Genomic DNA, 12114 nt, shown 5'->3' with positions numbered 1-12114 from the left:
ACGATCGGCCACGTGGGAATCCACTGCTTTTAACCACCATGCCAGCTGCCAGCCCCACTAATCAGACTTTTAAGACACAATAAAGTCCCCTGTGTTCTTAGAACTATAAATACTCATTAGAAATTTGGGGGGGGGGACTAGCAGACGATGTAATGGTTATGTCCCTGGACTCCCACGTGGCCGACCACAGTTTGAGTCCTGGACCCGGTGGCTTGAAACTCACTCCAGGCACGTGTGCGTGCATGCCTAAGATTCCGAGAGGAGAATGGAGGAGAAGGGATTACGGCATGGCCATCCTCCCTGGGGGAAGACTTCATTCTCTGTCCCTCTGTCTCTGTCTGTCTGGCAAAGTGCACACGCCCTATAGCAAAAATCTTTCTCTAAAAAAAATTTCTTTGAAAGGAACGTGTCTGTTAATTCATCCCTCTAATGCCAGGGCTTAGCTCCCTATCACACAGGATGCACTCAAAGATTTTATGAATGAAAGTCGCCATCATTTGCTTCAGTCAGTAACCCTGGCTATCCTGAACCCAGGCTCCCCGATTAGCCCTAAGCACGGAAACGTTCAGGACGAGAGAATGGCTTCTGCAGCAGAGACAGAGCTGCTGAGAACACAAGTAACTTCACGGGAGACCTGAGGGCGCTGACCTCCGCCTCGCGTGGGAAACTGACAGTTCACCACACAAATGAAAACAGTACTCTGGCTGGCTTGGCAGTGCTCATGGAAGGCCAGGCTTCCTTCACCATGCCAAGACACATGCAAGAAGCAAGTGAAAAAATAAATAAGTACCAAGGAAAATGAAATATATAGATAAATTCCAGCAATGAAAGTCAATGACGGAGAAGAGGGGAAGAGCAGATGGTGTAATGGCACGTCGCCGGACTCCCATGTAGTCGGCTGGAGTTCGAGTCTTGGACCTGGACATGGGGCGCGTGTGTGTGTGTGTGTGTGTGTGTGTGTGTGTGCCCAATATCGCTAGAGAATGGAGGAGAAGGGATTGCAGCATGGCTATTTCCCCAGGGGGTGATGTCTTACTTTCTGTCTCTCCAGTGAGCACGCCCACCCTATAGCAAAAATTTCTCTAAGAAAGAAAAAAAAAGTCAATGACGGGGCCCAGGCCCAGCAGTGAGTCAGTAGCACATGGAACTGCAGTGCTAGCCACAGGTTCAGATCCACAGCCAGGTCTGAGACACACCAGGTGGGCACGGGTACCCAAGACCCTGCCATGCTGGAGGGTTAAGGGAAGTGGGGAGGGGGCTGTGGTGATGTGATCCTGTCAAGGCTGCCTCTTTTTCTCTCTCTCTCCTGCATACACATGCATGTACTCTATTGTGAATAAAAATAAACTTTGGGACCAGCGGTTAGCATAATGGCTATGTCGCTGGACTCCCATGTAATCGACTGCGGTTCGAGTCCCGGACCCGGTGGCTTAAAACTCACACCAGGCGTGTGTGCATGTGTGCCTAAGAACCTGAGAGGAGAATGGAAGAGAAGGGATTGCGGCGTGGCCATCCCCACTATGGGGTGATTTCTCACTTTCTGTCTCTCTCTCTCTCTCTGTCTTTCTGGTGAGTGCACACACCCTATAGCAAAAAACTTCTCAAAAAAAATAAATTAAAAAAATAAACTTTGATTAAAAAAAAAATCTGATGGGAATAGCTGCTAGTGGAAAAGATTAAAGATGATCACTTTCACCGAGTACAAACTAAACAGGCAGCAGAAAAGAGACTATGCAGTAAGGAGTCAGAACAGAAGATTTCTGCCTCTGGGGAAGCAGACAGACAGGCAGACACAGAGGAAAGACTGTGTGAAGATGTGGGAGAAGGGGGCCTTCTGCAAGCCGAGGAGAGAGACCTCAGAAGAAAGGAACAGAGCTGGCACCTTGATGCTGCGTTCCAGCCTCCAGCATTGTGAAAATGAACCTGTGTGTGTGGCAGTCCTAGCAAACCAATAAAATTAATGTGGCATGACGGCAGGTAAAGATTTTTCCTTCTGGGACCAGCAGGTGGCATGGTGGTTAAAGTGCTGGACACTCTCACATGGCCGACCAAGGTTCGAGTTCCGGACCTGGTGGCTTGCTTTCTCACTGTTTCTCTATGTCTCTCTCTGGTCAAATTAAAAAATAAATGAATGAATAAATAAAATTAAATAATTTTTTAAAAAAAAGATTTTTCTTTCTTGGGCCAGCCCTATTCTAGTGGTTAAGAAGGCTGGATCCCACACAGCAGATCACATGATTCAAATCCCTGCCCTGGTGGCTTGAGAAACATGCCGGGCACGTGTGTGCCCAAGATCCCGAGAGGAGAATGGAGGAGAAGCGGTTGCGGCATGGCCATCCCCCCTGGGGAGTGATTTCTTATCTCTTGTCTCTCTGTCTTTCTGTGTCTCTCTGTCTTTCTGGTGAGGGCATGTGCCCTACAGCAAAAACCTCTCCCGCCCAAAAAAAGAGTTATTTAATTTTATTAATTATTATTATTTATTTTTAATTTGCTATACAGCACCTGTGCTCACTAGAGAGCGAGAGGGAAATAAAGAAAGAAAGCCGCCAGGTCTGGGACTCAAACTAAAATCAGCCATGTGGGAGTCCAAAGCCCCAACCACCACACCACCTGCTGGCCCCATAGGCGTTTCTTTCCAACATGGTCTTCCAAAGGACAGGGGGAGAGAAAGGGATATATTCAGCTTTATGATGAGGACGAAATGCCAACACCACGATTTCTCACTCCGTGACAAGCCACTCTAAAAGACAGACCAGATATAACCATAAACTCCAGAAAAGCAACCTCCCTACACAGCTGGCCTCGGGCTCCTCCAATTATAGAAGAGCGTTTGCAGGCTCGTCTTCCGGAGCACGCATGTCCACCAAGGAGGGTCAGCCTGTCGCCAATGTTGTCACACCATTTAAACATCAGACAACAGCGAAGTGCCACGGAATTCTGGCACTGAGGGAAAGAACGAGGACATTTTAAGACGTGGAGAGAGGACCAATCAAAGCCTGTGAGAGCGGAGAGAAGAGTGGAAGGGCAGGAAATGGTGCCTGCTTGGCAGCCCTGCCCCAGACGCCCGATGTCCCAGGACTGGGGTCCCTCAGTACCACACAGGCCCCGGGGGGCAGGAATGGGTCGCCAGATTTCTGGGAGAGAGAGGAGGCATATCTGCACAGAGCCGGACGGAGGCTTGGCAGGGACGGCCCAGCCACATTCTGAAGACAGGCGAGAACCAGGGATGTACGGCGAGACTGGCGGGCAGGCCCGGGCGCAGCAGTGCAGGTAGCGGACACCACTGCGTGATGCTGGAGCCACACGGGAGGCCCAGGTTCAGGTCTGCATCGACCTGGATGTGCCGGATACACCCACACCCCATGGTCCTGTCTGACTTGGAGGCCGGGGGAGGATTAGTGTGACAAGACCCTGTCAAGGGTACCTAATTCTCTCTTCCTCCTCCTGCTCGCTCGCTCGCGCGCTCTCTCTCTCCCTCTCCAGAAATACGTAAGATACTTTAAAAATCTGACTAGCAGGCAGAGAGAAATAAGAAAGAAGGGATGTGAGGATCCAGATATGGAGATCCTACTGTTGAAAAAACTTTTTTTATTTTGGAGAAGTGTTTGCTATAGGGTGTGTGTGCTCACCAGAGACAGAGAAAGAGAGAGAGAGAGGGAGAGGGAGACAGAAAATGAGAAATCGCCCCCCCCACCACCCTGCCGGGGATGGCCACACCACAATCCCATCTCCTCCATTCTCCTCTCGGGATCTTGGGCACGCATGCACATGTGCCTGGCATAAGTTTAAACCACCAGGTCCAGGACTCAAACGGCGGTCGACTAGGTGGGAGTCCAGCGACATAGCCATTACATCAACTGCTGGTCTCGCCTGCCAAGAGTTTTAAGCTGCTGGGTCTAGGACTTGAACTGTGGTCCACTACGTGGGAGTCCAGTGATGTAGCCATTACACCATCTGCTGGTCCTGAAAAAGCTCTTTTTTGAGGACCAAAAAAATGAGGCGTAATGCTTACATTGCTGGGTTCCCACATAGTCAACCATGGTTCGAGTCCTGGATCCGGCAGCTTGGAACTCACACCAGGTGCGTATACAGACATGGCCAAAATCCCAAGAGGAGAATGAAGGAGGAGGGACTGCAGCGTGGCCATCCCCCTGGGGGGGGGGTGATTTCTCGCTTTCTGCCTCTCCAGCGAGCCCACGTACCCTATAAAATAAATAAATAAACAAAAAACTCTCTTTTCTTCTCATCTATTTTTCTCCTCTCATCTTCCTCCCACAGGTAGAGGGCTGAGGACTGAGGAGGATGTGGTCTAAAGGGCTTCACAGAAGGTGCCTTCTGTGGTAGGCTCCAATCCTGGGGTTGAGACCCAGGGGTGGGATCTCAGTCTTGTGGACAGTCAAGCAGAAAAACGTCAAAGCTCAGACTCGGTTCAGAGGACAGACGTGAGAGGACCTCGGGGGCGACTATGTGACCTGGGCGGGAATCTGGTCACCAGGCCTAGTGTAAGAGTAGGTGGGTGACTTGCACCAGGGCTGACTTTTTGCAACCAAATGAGCACTGCTGCTTATGTACCTGGTCTGCCACGCGCCAATAAAGAGCGGGCGCTCGGTCAACGTTTTCTGAATAAGAGCGAATTAAGTAATTAAAGAAAAAGTAAAATTGGGGTCAGCACATGGCATGGCAAGGCTCAGGGCTCCCACACAACTAACCATAGTTTAAGTCCCAGACCAGGTGGCTTAAAACACACCATGCACATGTGTGCATGCCCAAGATCCCAGGAGAATGGAGGAGAAGGGATTGTGGCATGGCCACCCTCCCTGAGGGATTTCTCACTTTCTGTCTCTCTGTCTCGCTGGCAAGCGTGCACACCCTATAGCAAAAATCTCTCTAAAGGAAAAAAAAAAAAAACCACGCTGGGTGCAGCGCATGCCCAAAGTCCCAGGAGGAGAATAGAGAAGAGAATGCGCTGTGGCCACCCCCCTGGGGGCGATTTCTCACTTTTCTTCTCTGTCTCTCTCTAGCAAGCACAAGCACCCTATTGCAAAAACAAAACAAAACAAAACAAACAAACAACCACCTGAGAGGCCAGGCTGTGATGCAGAGCAACATGAAAAACTCTGAGAGGAGATTCAACATGGGAAAGCTCTCAGTTCATGTCCAGAGACCTCCCTGAGAACACCGCGCACTTGCCAAATACCCAGGGCTGGCTGAAGGCCGGGGGTGGACCGAGGTACCGAAGCTCTGTTGGAGATGCAATCTCTCTCCGAGGAAATAAACAGACTCTAATGGCATGGAGGCTCAGGGGGCTGGACCCCATGTGGCCGACTATCCCGGACCTAGCAGTCTGAGAAGCACACTGGGTGCATGCTCCAATCCTGAAAGCAGGGAGAAAGGAGGGAAGGGGACTCTTCAGGACCATTCTCCGTGGTGGTAGTGGTGGTGGTGGCGGTGAGAGTCTCTCTCTTACGCTCCCCCCCCCCACTTCCCTGTGAGCATACACACTCTCTGGCAAAGTTTTTTTTTTTTTAAAGAATTATTTTTATTTAACTTTATTTATTATTATTACCATTATTATTTTCCAGTTTGATCAGAGAGAGAGACAGAGAGAGAGAGAGGAAGTGAGAAAGCAAGTCACCAGGTCCGAGACTTGAACCGTGGTCAGCCATGTGGGAGTCCAGCGCCTTTAACCACCATGCCACTTGCCAGCCCCACTCTCTGGCAAAGCTTTGAAAAATTTTTAAATGAAAGTAAAGCCCACTGAGTAGTGATAAATTTGGTTTTGTGGCCTGAGGTTAGACTGGGTGACTGTAAGGAGTAAACACAACTGCGGCATGCGGAGAGACAGAGGGAGAAGGTTACGTCACTGCCATGCTTAAGTACCACGGCAAGTGGAACAGGACTGCCTGAGTTACCAATGTCTCAGCTGAGCAGTCAGACCTGGGGGCCAGCAGGTGGCGAGGTGGTTAAGGTGCTAGACTCCCACGGGGCTGACTACGGTTCAAGTCCCAGACCTGGTGGCTTGCTCTCTCACTCCCCTCTCCCCCACTCTGTCCTCTGGTCAAATTTAAGAAAGAAAGAAAAAGAAAGAAAGAAAGGAAGGAAGGAAGCAAGCAAGCAAGCTAGCTGGCTAGCTAAATAAAATAATTCTTAAAAAATAAAAAAAGGGGGAAGTCAGATCTGGTTCAGCAAACTTAGTCTTCCCCAGGTCAACCCTATTCGGACCAAGACCCACTCAATCTTCTGACCTATCTCTGGAAGAAAGGAGAAAAAAGAAAAAAAAGAAATGAAGAGGGGGAGAGTTTGTCTTTTATTTATTTATTTATTTTTAGGGTTTTGCCCTAGGGTGAGTGCACTTGCCAGAGAGAGACAGAAAGGGAGTAAGAAAGTGAAAAATCCCCCCTGCGATCCCATCTTCTATTTTCCTCTTGGGATTCTGGACACCCACATACACACTCCTGGTGTGATTTTTTTTTTTAACTTTTTATTTACTTATTCATTCATTTCCATTTGACCAGAGAGGAACAGAGAGAGAGAGAGCAAGCCATCTGGTCCGGGACTTGAACCACGGTCGGCCATGTAGGAGTCCAGCACCCTTAACCACCACACTACTCGCTAGCCCCCCGGTGTGATTTTCAAGCCCTTGGGTATGGGACTCGAACTGCAGTCAGTCATGTTAAAATCCAGCACCTTGACCACCAGGCCACCTGCTGGCCCGAGGGGAGAGCTTTTCAATACTTACTCATCTCCTCCTTTAACTTTCCAACATTATTATCCCAGACTCAGAAATTCCTTCACTCTTAAGAACCACAAGAATCTTCGCCTCTGGAATGTTAAGAGTTCCTTGTCGTTGTTTTAAAGGAGACTGCAGTGCTCAGGCACAATTACAGGACTAAGTAGTGAGTATGACCACTTGACTCCCATAGTCAAGTCTCAACATCCTAGATGAGAATAAAAGGAATTCACGCAGACTTGACGGGATCAGTCACCTACAGAAGCCTCCTCTGTAAAACAGTTTCGGGTTCTACAAAGACTATCCACATGTACAAGAGGACTAAAAAGTTAGTTTATTTTGGTGCGAAAACTTTTTCAAGTCATGTGTACTTTTTTCACAATACACATTTTCCACGAACAGCACCCCGCCCCCAATATATAGTTGTGCTCATGGCCGAATTGTATTACAGTAAGAGGAGAGCAGTCAGGGAATAAGATACAGGTGGAAACTGGAGAAATCCATGCTAGGGCTTCCTTATAGTCTCCTGTGAGAGGATACACCAACCTAGCTCCCTCCTACAGCAGGAAAAAAAAACCAAACAAACAAAGTGCAATAATATCTAAACAATATCTGCACCCGGGGGAGCGCATCAGCGACCCTGAGCATCCCAGGTTTCTAGTTTGGGGCTAGTGGTATAGGCACTGTCAGTCTAACAACTACATTTCCAGAAGGAAAGCAGGTATTTAATATAAACCGTACCGTTTGTACAGAGTCTAGCACAGCGAACCAGCCGCCTCTATCAGTCAGGGAACCAAGGAACAGTTCAAGTGCCAGGTTGCCTGATATTACCATAGTCCAGGGTCAACCTTCTAAGTGGGCCCTTGTACTGCCAGCAGCCTCAGATCTGCTCTCAACTCTTCTGCACGGAAGTGACAAGTGAGGGTACCTTCTAAAGGTAAGTAGTACCAGGAAGCTGTCAACCTGAATTGTGTTAATTAACTGTAAAGTACACCATAATCTTTTTTTTTTTTCCTTTGGAGAGGTTTTTGCTATAGGGCGCATGTGCTTGCCAGAAAGAGACAGAGTGACAGACAGAATCACCCCTCAGGGAGGATGGCCACACCACAATCCCTTCTCCTCCATTCTCCTTTCAGGATCTTGGGCATGCACATACACGCGCCCGGCATGAACCAGGTCCAGGACTCGAACCGCGGTCAACAACATGGGAATCCGGCGACATAGCTATTACACCAACTGCTGGTCCCGACCATAATCTTGACAACTGAAGCAGTTATGACAAGATAGAGAATGAACAATGTTGCAATTACAAAGTGAAATAGGAAATGAACAACTGTTGCGATTACAAAGTGAACTCTTAAGGCCTGAACAGAGCTGAAAAAGGCAAGCTGAACTCAAGATGTAGGGCTGGCTTCTAAAACATCATCCAGGGTGGGACCAGCAGGTGGCATGGTGGTTAAGGGCGCTGGACTCCTACATGGCCAACCACGGTTCGAGCCCCAGACCTGGAGGCTTGCTCTCTCTCTCTCTCACTCTGTCCTTCTCTGGGCAAATTAAAAATAAATAAATAAATAAATAGTTGAATAAAAAATCATTCTTAAAGCCAGCGGGGTCCCGGCTCAGCATTTTTCACAAGCAATGTTGGATCTACATAAAAGATTGGAGGTTCAGTTCTTCATTCATCCTATATGCCACAGTGTGGGCTGGGAAGGCTAGGGGGTGGAGTAGGGAGTCTCACAATGTGAGACTCTGTTGAAGATGCTTCTCTCTCTCATGAAAGAAAGAAACTTAAAAAAAAAAAAAAAAAGAGGTCATCCGATTCCCACCACAAAAAAAAAAAAAAAGAGGTCATCCGATTCCCTGCACATTATTATCTTTGTGAATCCAACAATCAAACTTCTGATATGCTTGCTGGTCCTCCTACTGAGAGAGTGTGCTGACTTGCTGGCATGAGCTGCATTTAATAAACTGGCGCTATGGTCCAATAGCCAGGCTCATCTAACAATAATAGCGACCATTCATTAGGTACCACGGGCCTCCTTCATTCATGCCACTGGGTTTATTTTCACAATATTCCTTTGGAAGACTGGCCCTCATTTTTCATTCTTTTTTTTTTTTAAGAGAGATTTTTTGCTATAGGGTGTGTGCGCTAGCCAGAGAGAAAGTGAGAAATCACCCTCCAAGGGGGATGGCCATGTCTCAAGCCCTTCTCCTCTATTCTCTTCTCAGGATTTTGGGCATGCATGCACAGATGGTTGGTGTGTTTCAAGTTGCCAGGGCCAGGACTCGAACCACAAACAGCCACATGGAAGTCCGGAGCCTTAACCACTATACCACCTGCTGGCCCATCCCTGAATTTTTTTTCTTTGAAAAGGTTTTTGCTATAGGACGTGTGTGCTTGCCAGACAAACAGAGAGAGACAGAGAGACAGAAAGCAAGAAATCACCCCCCAGGGGGAATGGTCACACCGCAATTCCTTCTCCTCCATTCTCCTCTCAGGATCTTGGGCATGCATGCACACGCGCCCGGCATGAGTTTAAGCCACAGGGTCTGGGACTCGAACTGCGGTCAACTATGTGGGAGTCCAGCAACATAGCCATTATGTTAACTGCTGGTCCCTGTCCCTGACTTTTATAGGAGAATGCGGTAGATCAGAACAGAGAATTGAACTGTGAGGCGTCACACCAGTGTAAGCGAGTGATACAGAACTCTTCTGAAAGTTGACCTAGTTCTTTCATAAGAGAGAGGAGAGACTGCATCCCCACAGGGTCTTAACACCACAATCTACTACCAGCTTCAGCTAGTCCGGATCATGGGCACACACATGCCTGGTGTACTCAAAAAAGTCTCCAGACACAAACTCAGAACCTGCCCATGGGGGTCAGCCTCACTGAATGGCATATTTTACCCCATGCCACCATCTAGCCCTTGAAATGGGACTTAAATTCAGATGGTCCTGGACCGGCAGGTGGCATGGAGGTTAACGCAGCTGGACTGCTTGAATACAAGGCCCAGACCCAGCAGCTTGAAAAGCATGCTGGGTACATGTGTGTGCATTCCAAAAATCCCGAGAGGAGAATGGAGGAGGAGGGATTGTGATGCAGCAATCCCCTGTGGGGAGTGATTTCTCACTTTCTCCTTCTCCCCTCACCCGCCTCATCTCTCTCGGTCTCTGGCAAGCACACGCACCCTATAGCAAACTTAAAAAAAAAAGAAGAAATGCAGATGGTCCTATCTCCCAAACTCATGCTTTCTCCGTTCTATTTATTGCACACTCTTTAACCACAAGTCAGGTTGGCGTCAGTCTCCCAAGGCCTGCTCACCCTGGCCAAGGACTTGATCATTGTGCCAAAGTGCCTAAGTAGCCTTTCAGCTTCACCCATCACAGGCCGCAAAACCACCCTCAACTGCAGCAGGCCGGTCTCGGGTCACTGCTGTTCCTCGTACTCTGTCGGACATGTCCTCTTGCCACCTGCCAGAAAGTTGTGTGGATAAATAATCCAGCCCTTCGGTGCGAACGCATGGTGGTGAGTTTGAGCACGCACCAGTGGGCAAGGAAGCCGACAGTTACTGCGCTAGCCCCGTCTGAGGCACATGATGCCAACTCATCCCGTCCTCAAGAACCCGTCTCAATTGTACAGATAAAGAAATAAAGGCTTTGAGGGACCAGCAGTTAGCGTAATGGCTATGTCACTGGACTCCCACGTAGTCGACCGCGGTTCGCGTCCTGGACCTGGTGGCCGAAAACTCACACCGGGCGCATGTGCGTGCATGCCCAAGATCCCGAGAGGAGAATGGAGAAGAAGGGATTGCAGCATGGCCATCCCCCCCCCGGGGGGTGATTTCTCGCTTTCTGTCTCTATGTCTGTCTCTGTCTGGCGAGCACACGCGACCTATAGCAAAAACCTCTCCAAACAAAAAAAAAAAAGAAAGAAAGGCTTTGTGAATTAAAATATGAGATGACTTCAAAATTCTGGTGGGGAGGCATGAGATCAAAGGACAAGTTGAGGGATCAGCAGATGGCATAGCAATTATATCGCTGGACTCTCACAAGACCAACTGTGGTTCGAGTCCCGGACCTGGAGGCTTGAAAAATCATGCTGGATGTGTTTGTGTGCGTGCCCAAGACCCCAGGAGGAGAAGAGAAGAGAAGAGATTATGATGTGGCCATCCCCCATCCTGGAGGGGTGTGTGATTTCTCACTTTCCTTCTCTATGTCTCTGTCTTTCTCTCTCAAGCAAGTATACGTGCCCTAATGCAAAAATCTCCACAGCAAAAAAATAATCCTAATAAATGAAGTACAAGTTCACTGGGCCACCCAGTGGCATAGTGGTTAAAGCAGCTGGATCCACATGATTGACTGTACAGTTTAAGTCCAGGACCTGGAGGCTTGAGAAACACACCGAGTGTGTGTGCACGCATGTCCAAGATCCCAAGAGGAAAATAGAAAAAAGACTGCACGTGGCCATCCACACTGGGGAATCCTTTCTCACTTTCTTTCTCCCTCTGTCTCTCTCCAGGGAGTGCAGGCAGGTCATGAATTTGTACAAATTAATTTGGGTGCAAAACAATTTTGAAATCTATGCATAATTTTTCCATAACACACATTTCCCATGAACTTTTTTTTGGGGGGGAGAGGTTATTGCTATAGGGCACGTGTGCTCCCCAGAAAGACAGAGACAGATAGAGAGAAAGCCAAAATTCACCCCCCAGCGGGGATGGCCACACCGCAATCCCTTTTCCATTTTCTCTGAATCTTGGGCACACACGCACAGCGTGAGTTTAAGACACTGGGTCCGGGACTTGAACCATGGTCGACTACATTGGGAGTCCAGCGACATAGCTATTACACCAACTGCTGGTCCATCGGAGAACTTTTTAAAGATCCCCCCCAACCTGCCCAAGATGACACGCGGTGACAATGCAAGGACCAAATTAAGGTCTAGGTCTAAAATCCTAGGGACAGCTTGGAGTTGCCTTTCACCTTCTCCCAAGGTAAGGACGCCTCTAGCGCCAATTCCCTTTTCCCTTCTGAAGCAATCCCGAGCTCCTTCCCTGCCCACTGACAGGCGGGTCTCTGCCCGCTGTCCCTTCTCCAAACACACAATCTTCTACCCGGTCTAACGCCCCCAGCCTCCTAGAATAACAATGCGCAATCGGCTTGCAGCTCAGAAAACAATTCCAGACCGCGGTTCATCTGTGCTCCTCTACAACCCGGTGAAGCGAGTCTAGCAGGTAAAAGCACCCCCACTTTACGAGAAAGGCATCTCCCCAAGGTCACAGGATAGATAACAGAGGAAATCGGGACCAGAGCCCTAGATTTTGAAATCCCCGTTCTCAGCTCACCCCACTGGGCCTCTCGCGCCCGGGTCGCAGTCGCAGCC

The sequence above is a fragment of the Tupaia chinensis genome, unplaced genomic scaffold (genome assembly GCF_000334495.1).
Source record: "Tupaia chinensis unplaced genomic scaffold, TupChi_1.0 Scaffold000024_1, whole genome shotgun sequence".
NCBI lineage: Eukaryota > Metazoa > Chordata > Mammalia > Scandentia > Tupaiidae > Tupaia > Tupaia belangeri.
Note: the sequence above shows the minus strand (reverse complement) of the source record.